This window comes from Chiloscyllium plagiosum, unplaced genomic scaffold (assembly GCF_037043375.1).
Source record: "Chiloscyllium plagiosum isolate Xiang-an unplaced genomic scaffold, Cpla_swu_hap1 HiC_scaffold_30, whole genome shotgun sequence".
In the NCBI taxonomy this organism is placed as follows: Eukaryota; Metazoa; Chordata; class Chondrichthyes; order Orectolobiformes; family Hemiscylliidae; genus Chiloscyllium; species Chiloscyllium plagiosum.
In genome coordinates, this window is record NW_028270168.1 from 32,522,948 (window position 1) to 32,532,361 (window position 9,414).

Consider the following 9,414-nt stretch of genomic DNA (forward strand, 5'->3'; position numbering starts at 1 on the left):
ATATAATGGCGTGGATGGTCCTGACTTTTCTGTCTCCTTTGTCAATTCTGTTGTAGAGGTACCACCTACTCTCTTTTGTAATGTTTCTACCGCTACACAGGCTAATGTCATGTTGTGCAGATGAATCCCCCTCTCTTCTTTCTCTTCGCCTTCTTTCATCCACTTTCTTCTAACCAATATTGACCCTTTCTTTCCCTTCATGTGCTCTTTTACTTCTAGTTTAGCTTGCTCTTCTGCTTTTCCTAAAAAAAGACGACAATTTCTTCCTCTCCTCATCTTTAGGGACTTTGCCCTGTTTTTGTAATTCTTCCCAAACCTTGTCATATTTCTCCATCATTGTTTTTTGTTTGTTCTTTGCGAGCCCACGAACTAACTGACTTCTGGCTTTACCCTACTGATGTTTTACGGGCAACATTAAGTCAGAAGAACATCCTCCGTTTTCTTCACACTCTTTATCAAATTCCCCTTCCATTGTATGTGTTTTTTTTTGTTTTTAATCCTCCCGTCCAGTAGTCAGTTGGTTTGGATGTAATCTTTCAGTGAGAATTATCAGCAGTTTCGTTGTCACCGTTAGGTTTCCACTGCCGACTCTCTCTTGCTTAGACACCACCGTCTTTGTCTTCGAGACACTACTGGCTTTTCTGCCACCCTCTGTACGTTCCCCAATATAATTTTAAACCTTACAACACATCAATCATAAACCAAAATTTGTGAGCGTTGCTTTTATGAGATCCTGCTCAATGGACTTTAAACCTCCTCACACTTACGTACCTTGTTGCTTTTATGGGGACTCTAACCCCACGGGATTTTAAACCCATACGTATTATATCAATACTTTATCCACTTACTATTACTAGGACACTTGCAGTATAATGACAACAATCAATTTAGTATCTCCAATTGCAGAACTTCGATATAAACAGATGTCTGCTCACCTTTTTATGCGGCGCCGCATGTTGTTGTCATCAGACGTCAGTTGTCCGTTGTTTCTATTTTTCTCTCTTTTCCATCACTTCTCCGTCTTCATCACGTCGGGGTCACCAAATTGTTGGACTTTGGCTCAATCAACCAGTTTACTTTCCTCTATGTGTGAGCCCAGTCCTGCATGTTCTTTCAATGAAGCAATAGGAGAAGATATTCGGTCTCAAACTCTTAGTTTATTTTAGCAGTAAGTGGATAAAGTATACAGAGCTCTGGGTCTAGGTCTTCCCGTCCCTGACAAACAGCAAAGTGTGTCAGTTCACGAAGTCCGACGCATTCCTGTCCCTGACCCAGTCTTTTATGTAGTACAGAACGTCATGCAATCACTGAGGTGGGATTGTCTTCTGATTGGCTGTTGATCTGACTCCATTCTCCGCCTTCTCGCATTCCCGGATGTCTAACCCCATGTGGCCTCCTTCTGCCCGAGAAACAGTCTCCACGTGACCTCCTCTTGCGCGCGAAACAGTCTAGCACATTCTAATCTGCGTTTTTTCTATTACACCCAGTACCATCATCCCTCATCAAGGTGTATTTTGAACATTTGAGATATGATCTAAGATCTATAAAGTCCAAAGTATGTCCAAAGGGAAAGAGAGAATTAATTTTGATTCTTGCACATTGCCAGATTTCTGAAACAGCAACAGACGTCGTCCCATCTATTCACACTTCTCCCTCAATTGTTTGCATTTTTCTTTTTCCATAATTTTCTCTTCCTTTATAAAGGATATTACAGATCTCGCTGTGTTTCTTGGCAGTGTTCCATGCCTTACAACATAAGCAAGTTTACTAACCTCTGTTTATTTATCTTTTGATAACTATCTGAAATAATGGATTGTCATGCTGACTCACCCAAAGTTTCTGTTTGCTTCTCAGCTTACAATCTCCTTGTCAAACTATCACTTCACTCCTCACACTCATAAGCATGTGCACTCATCCTTTCAAGTACAATTGTCAATCCACCACTGCTGCTTATCTTGATCGTTATGAAAGTTGAGTTGTTGACATTAAGCCTCATCAAATACACTGCATTCCTTGGGCAAACTATCCAATGGGTAAACACAGACCATCAAAATCACTCTTGTGATCTATTTCTTTGCCTAACAGAAGAAAAGAGCACAGCCTGGTGAGGCAGAGAACTGAAAGGGTGTCTCTGTTAATCTCTCACTGATGTAGTGCAGAAAGCATCAAAGATCATGGGCATCTTGGTGTCCATGAGGGATCCCATTTAACTACTGATTAAAAATAAATATCACTGACAATGCTGAAGTCCATGTTGATTTGATTGCAGTGATGCCTGCACTATCTACATTATGTTAAATATGCAACATCATTATATCGCCAGTGCTAATTCATGTCTTTTATCTCTGCCTGAGGCTTGAAGTATACAACGTAGTTAGTGAACCTCATGGATGAATCCTCAGATGAACTAATTCATTCTGATGTTGTACCACAACACAAGTCACACTTGCTATGCGCCAGAACAGATATTTGCACTGTCCTGGGTCCAGTGTAGACAGATAGTTGGGTTTTCACATAGTGAATCATAGTTCAGAAATAAAGAAGAGCAGACATTTGTAGTAAGAACAGGTGTAGAAAGGTTACAGGCCTCTCCAAGCTGAACACAAATGCTCCAGTCCAGAGGTAATCAATGTAAAAGAAAATCATTGAACAGCATTAGAAAATCACCAATGTGCTGACCAAATTTACCTACACTCGGTCCAAAGAGAATAGTGGTTGATGTCACATGGCATAGCAAAGATGTCTTTTTCCAGGAATTGAGTTGCCAACTTTGTGGAATGTCAATTGAGGCAATGAAATGAGTTCATGGAGATTTTGGACATTTGTTGCTTTAAACAGCATGACAGATACGTGGTGATTGCCTTGCAGTGCACAACTAGTCAGATCCAAACTGTCCTATAGCACAGTATTAGGATTACTGTTGTGCCATAGCAGAGCTGATGGCAAAAGGAGACATGGAAGTAGACTTATCACTTCTCACTTGTTATCTTCCTTTCAAAGTCAATAGCCCACATACTGCTTCCTCCCCAAAATTTGCCTTTATGGCTCCATAATTCCAGAGGTTGTTGTCTAAGGGCATCTGATCAGTTGAGCAGAGATGTGAATAGCCTGCATCTATCTCTGTTGAAGCCAGAATAATTGCATCATGCAAAAACACCAGGAAAAGGAACAGTTAAACTTTATAGTTCCACAGGGGCATTTTTTATTTTAAAAAAACTGCAGATGCAGGAAATCACAAACAAAAACAGAAATTGCTGGAAAAAGCTCAGCAGGTCAGCCAGCATCTTAGAGAAATCAGAGTTAACATTTTGGCTCCAGAGGCCCTTCTTCAGAACTAATGGTAGCTAGGAAAAAGTTGTTATATGTACAGAAAATAGGCTAAGGGGAGTAAACAATGGGTGGAGATACAGCCCAAAGAGAGAGAAACACAGGTGGACAGTCAAAGGAGTAAATAAATGTTAGCCTAAGGGAATAAATAGCTGCTGATGGGGATTATGAGGAGCTGACAATGTGTTGTATGTGATGACAAGGCCTGGTGTGAAGGGGTGACAGAAACACATGGAGAAAGGTACTCACACCCTAAAATTGTTGAACTCGATATTAAGTCTAGAAGGCTGCACAGATCCCAAGCACAAAATGAGGTGCTGCTCTTCAGCTTGCACTGAGCTTTACCGGAGCACTGCAACAGACCTGAGGCAGAGATGTTGGCCAGGAAGCATGGTCGTGTGCTGAACTCGAAGGTAACTGGAAGCTCAGGATCTTTATTCCAGACAGAATGTAGGTATTCTGCAAAGTGGTCATCCAGTCTGCACTTCATTTCCCCAAAGTAGAGGAGTGGTGTTTCTTATTCACTCATATCACTGGTTGGCCAGTATTATTGCCATCCCTAGTTGCCCTCAAGAAGGTAGTGGTGAGCTGTCTTCTTGAACCACTCAGTCCATGTACCTGTAGGTAGAACCACAGTGCCTTAGAGAGAGACTTCTTTCCAAGAGTCTTAACAGTGCCACCCACCTCTGCTCCATTCTTTTCATATCTTTATTTTTCCAGTATTTATTCAGTTTTCTTTTGAACCATACTGTGAATCAGTATTGTGGGAGATTAGAAATGTTGTTTTTGCAGGTGGGGCGAAGGGGAGGGGAACATTATACAAACGGTCACGGAATTCTTGTAGCATGTAGCATACTTAAGGCTAAGACTTTAATGAATATAGAGGGTATTTTAAAGAAAATAGTTTTAAGCTAGGAAATAACTTTCATTTCACAATAAAGCTTATAGTGTGATAAGAGAAACTGGAATAAAGAACAAGCTGTAACAAACAAGGAACAAAGAATGCAGACAAGGACAGCAGGATGGCCAGATAAGAAAATAACAACAAGTGAGGTAATTGGCTTATGATAGGATGGGAAAAGGGAGGCATGATTCCGCAACTTGTAAACTGAATAAGAATGCTTTAATGTGTTAGTTTCGCGCGCATTTCTGTTTGATTACAGAAGCGTCCAGTTCTTGTGAGACTGTAATAAATTGTTCTTGTTTCCAAGGCTTTGTCTCCGGCTGCTTGATTTGAGAGTTCTGTTTCTCACCATTGGGGGCCGTCTGGGATCCAAATCTCCGGCCACTCGACACTCTTGGGACGACAGGGGAGGTGCACCTCACCGATTTCGGTGATCTCCAACACCCTTGCTTGTCGTTCGCGGTTTGGGCGAGTATGATCCGGACTGGGAGACCCTGGAAATAAGGCGGGCAGAGGCGGCAGCTTCGGTCAGGCAACTCTTGTGCACAAGACCCAGGTAGGGAAAGGTCTTAAATGATATATCTGGGCGACCGGGGGGCAGCGGTATTTGCTGCAGGAATTGCCGCGGGACGGGGCGCACCGAAATGACCAGGTAACCCTGTGCACAGACCAAGGTAAGAAAAGAGACCGTTAAGTATTGCGTTGGCGGTCGGGCGTACGAAAGTACGGGAAATTGGCGATATATAAAAATTAAGCAAATGTCCATGGAAAACAGCCCGTGTCAGAAGGGCTAGTAGCTGAAGGGCTACTGAGGGTGCACTTCGCAACTAACTTATGGCCAGATGTCCAGAAAAATATTCAAAAACTAGAGGAGTCGTTGAGGGAAGATCAAAGTGTCTGTGAGACATGGTGTCTGTGTGTGTGTGTGAGAGAGAGAGAGAGAGAGAGAGAAAGACCTGCACAGCTAGTAGAAAGTTTAACCCTTTGTGATTCGGTTTGAATGCACATTTGTTTGTTGGTGATTGAATGTTTGTGCTTTGTTTCCTGGAGCTTGAGATCCGGGATTGTTTTGAATCTGATTTCTACTGTGGAAATTTTAACATGATTTCTTTTAAGGTTAAGGATTTTACAGATTATGAAATAGAATGTTAACTCCTGTTCTTTTTACAGGTCATGACTGCCTTACTATCAGTTTCTAACTAATCTCTTTTATCCTTGCATAAAAGTGATTTATGGAGAACAGTTGAAGTCTTTAAAAAAGCATATAATTGGTCAGATTAATCGGACGAGTAAGGTGTCTGGTCAGGACCCTGAAGGGGGTGTGGAAGAAGGTGACACCGGACCTAGTTAAGATTAATTAAATTAGCAACAATGGGAGGCACGGGGAGTTGCCTGTGTAACGATCGATCTGTAAATAACGTTAAAGGGGAATATATTCCGCCCGACAGTCCTTTGGGGAAAATGTTGGGTAATTGGGAACACAGCTCCCAGACGCGGGAGAAAGATAAGGCTAAATTGATAAACTATTGTTGTTTCGTTTGGACGAGAGAAAGTATTAAGGCGCCTGGTATCTTTTTGGCCCAAATATGGGTCCAATGAGGATTGCTTGTGTCAAGATCTTAATATATATGTCAATTGAAAAGAAACATACAGTCAAGAAGAGTCAGAATATGTGGCTGGTTGGATAGGGAGTGCGGGAGTAAAATTATGTCCCATGAATACGGAGGAATCAGGGAAAGAAAAAAAATGAAAAAGGGAAGCCACAATGGGATCCCTTAACGTGTTTGCCGCCCCCATATACTACTCCCCAGAACGAGCCTACAGCTCCCGAAGTAGAACTGAGTCCAGACACAGAAAGGGGAACAGACTCTGAACAAACAGATGCAGAGGGGGGGGCCCAGAGTCACTCGAGCCACCACACGTATAGGAGGGGCAGAGATAATGGAAAATATAAAATTATGTCCCTTAAGAGAGGTTCCGATTGGGGAAGGTAGAATCGGATATGTAAACGCTCCCTTAACTAGCAGTGAAGTTAGGGTCTTTAAAAAGGAAATGAAAAGTTTAATAGAGGATCCGGTTGGACTAGCCAAATAATTAGAGCAATTCCTAGGGCCTAATTTATATACCTGGGGAGAACTGATGGCAATTTTAGGAACGTTATTTTCATGGGAAGAACGAGGTATGATTAGAAGAGCAGCTTTAAAGGAAGGGGAAAAGAAGCACTCAGTTGGGAAAGAAGGGGCCCCAGCAGAACAGAAATTCCCAAATGTTAACCCTCATTGGGAGAATAATGACAGAAGAGATAGAGAGTCAATGCGGGATTTACGAGAAGTGGTAATATTAGGAATTAAAGAGGCGGCACCTAGATCACAAAACTTTGTTAAGGCCTTTGAAGTACGACAAGAGATGGATGAAACCCCTTCTGCATTTCTTAAAAGGCTCAAGGAGGCCGCAAGCAAGTATTCGGGAATGGATCCCGATAATCCGATAGCACAGGGACTCTTAAAGGTCCAGTTTGTAACTAAATCATGGCCGGACATATAGAAGTTACAGAAATTAGATGGATAGAGTGAAAGACAGATGGAAGAACTGTTACGTGAAGCACAGAAAGTGTATGTGAAAAGGGAAGACGAGAAGCAGAAACAGAAAGCCAAAATGATGGTGGAGGCAGTAGAAGAAATAACAAAAAGGAGACTGGGATCAGAGAATAACAGGAAGGGTAGGGGAGGACACAAAAGACAAAGGTCGGACATCCAGGAAAGGAGGCAACAGGCAGGGTGTTACCATTGCGGGAAAGTGGGGCATTTTAAACGGGAATGCCCGGAATTAGCACGAGAAAGGGAAGCCATTTCCCTAATGACTTTAGATGAAGATTAGGGGAGTCAGGGATTCCTTCCTCCTGAGACCCACCGGGAACCCTTAATAAATTTAAAGGTGGGACCTGAAGGGGAGGAGGCAGTATTTTTGGTGGACACGGGAGCGGCACGGTCATCCCTAAGTTTTAGACCTACTGGTGTTAAATTAACTAAGGAGTATCTTAAGGTTTCCGGAGTAAAAGGCGAAGAATTCTTGGTGCCTATTTTTGAACCAACCCTAATTAGAAGAAATGATGAGGAAGTGATAGGACAATTACTATATATTCCTGACATTGGAAGTAATCTATTAGATAGGGATTTGATTATATTGCAGGGCTTAAAAATTGGGGTGGAGGATAGTGCAGTAACTGTAACGATGGCTAAGACAACCCAAGGAAGATGGATCCTCCCAGATGGAAGGGAGTTATTAAGTAAACCAGTCATGAGAAACATCCTAACCACCTTGCACCAAGGCAGTCATTGGGGCTCCCAAGCTATGTGTGACATAGTGTTAAGGAAGTACGGATGTAAAGGGATATACACATTAGTCAAGCAGGTATGTGCAGGATGCCCGACTTGCCAAAAGATTAATAAGAAAGTAACGAGAGGGAGGCCAAGAGATGGAAGAAACCCTGGGGTAAGACCTTTTCAAAGAATACAGGTAGATTACACAGAATTACCTCAGTAGGGAAACAAAAGTACTTATTAGTCCTAATGGATCACCTAACTGGGTGGGTGGAGGTATTTCCAATGTCCTCAGCTACCTCGAAGAGAGTAGTGAGAATTCTTTTAGAATATATAATCCTTCGATATGGAGTGGTGGAAAGTATAGATTCAGACCAAGGTAGCCATTTTACTTCTAAGATCCTACAAGAAGTAATGGCGGGATTAGAGATCGCTTTGGAATTCCACATTCCTTGGCACCTGCCTTCCTCTGGACGGGTGGAACAAATGAATCAAACCTTAAAGAAGCCATTGTCTAAGCTAGTCCTAGTGATTCGATTACCATGGACAAAATGTTTACCTATCCCGTTGCTACGTATTAGGACTGCGTCTCGACGTGATATAGGCCTCTCTCCTTATGAGATGATGTTTGGATTACCTTTCTTGGGTGAAAGAGGGGAATTACCAACTGTAGAGTTAAATGATAAGTTTTTAAAGAACTATATTGTGGCATTCGGCTCTTCTTTGTCTGTCGTTAGGAAGAAGGGTCTGTTGACCCAGACCCCTCCACTTGAATTTGTCGTACATCAAATACAACCGGGTGATTGGGTCCTGATAAAGACCTGGAAAGATACCAAACTGCACCCAAGCTGGGAGGGACCGTTCCTAACCCTCCTGACTACTGAAACAGCTGTCCGAACTGCTGAAAAAGGGTGGAGTCATCACACTCGTGTTACACTCGTTTCCAAGAGTCTTCACAGTGCCACCCACCTCTGCTCCATTCTTTTCATATCTTTATTTTTCCAGTATTTATTCAGTTGTCTTTTGAACCATACTGTGAATCAGTATTGTGGGAGATTAGAAATGTTGTTTTTGCAGGTGGGGCGAAGGGGAGGGGAACATTATACAAACGGTCGCGGAATTCTTGTAGCATGTAGCATACTTAAGGCTAAGACTTTAATGAATATAGAGGGTCTTTTAAAGAAAATAGTTTTAAGCTAGGAAATAACTTACATTTCACAATAAAGCTTACAGTGTGATAAGAGAAACTGGAATAAAGAACCAGCTGTAACAAACAAGGAACAAAGAATGCAGACAAGGACAGCAGGATGGCCAGATAAGAAAATAACTAACAAGTGAGGTAATTGGCTTATGATAGGATGGGAAAAGGGAGGCGTGATTCCGCAACTTGTAAACTGAATAAGAATGCTTTAATGTGTTAGTTTCGCGCGCATTTCTGTTTGATTACAGAAGCCTCCAGTCCTTGCAAGACTGTAATAAATTGTTCTTGTTTCCAAGGCTTTGTCTCTGGCTGATTGATTTGTGAGTTCTGTTTCTCACAGTATCCACCTCCGTATCAGGGATGGAGTGCATTTCCAATCCTACCATTCTCATGTAAATGTTTTTCGTCAGAAAAACTTTCAAGGAAAATATCTTTCACCAGATAATTTAAGTAAAGTTAAATCTGGGACATATAGTTATCAATTCCTGAGCCATTGGAAATAACCCACATTTTCTTTAATCTCTTCTCATAACTGTGTCCTCTCATATTTGTTAGTGTACATATTGATTTCCAACACTGACAGTATTTTCACAGCATCCATTCAATGATTTATGTAATTTCAGCATTATTTATTTGTATTTGAGATTCTGTATCTATTTATA

The 9,414-nt window shown here is 41.8% G+C and overlaps 1 long non-coding RNA gene across 1 annotated transcript; it reads left to right on the forward strand.

The window, feature by feature from the left end:
- The first annotated feature begins 4,211 nt into the window (after nucleotides 1-4,211).
- LOC148142179 (uncharacterized) lies at nucleotides 4,212-9,040 on the forward strand. Its single transcript, XR_015752217.1, has 3 exons — nucleotides 4,212-4,380; nucleotides 4,539-4,787; nucleotides 8,289-9,040. It is a non-coding gene; the product is annotated as an uncharacterized LOC148142179 (long non-coding RNA).
- The last annotated feature ends 374 nt before the right edge of the window (nucleotides 9,041-9,414 follow it).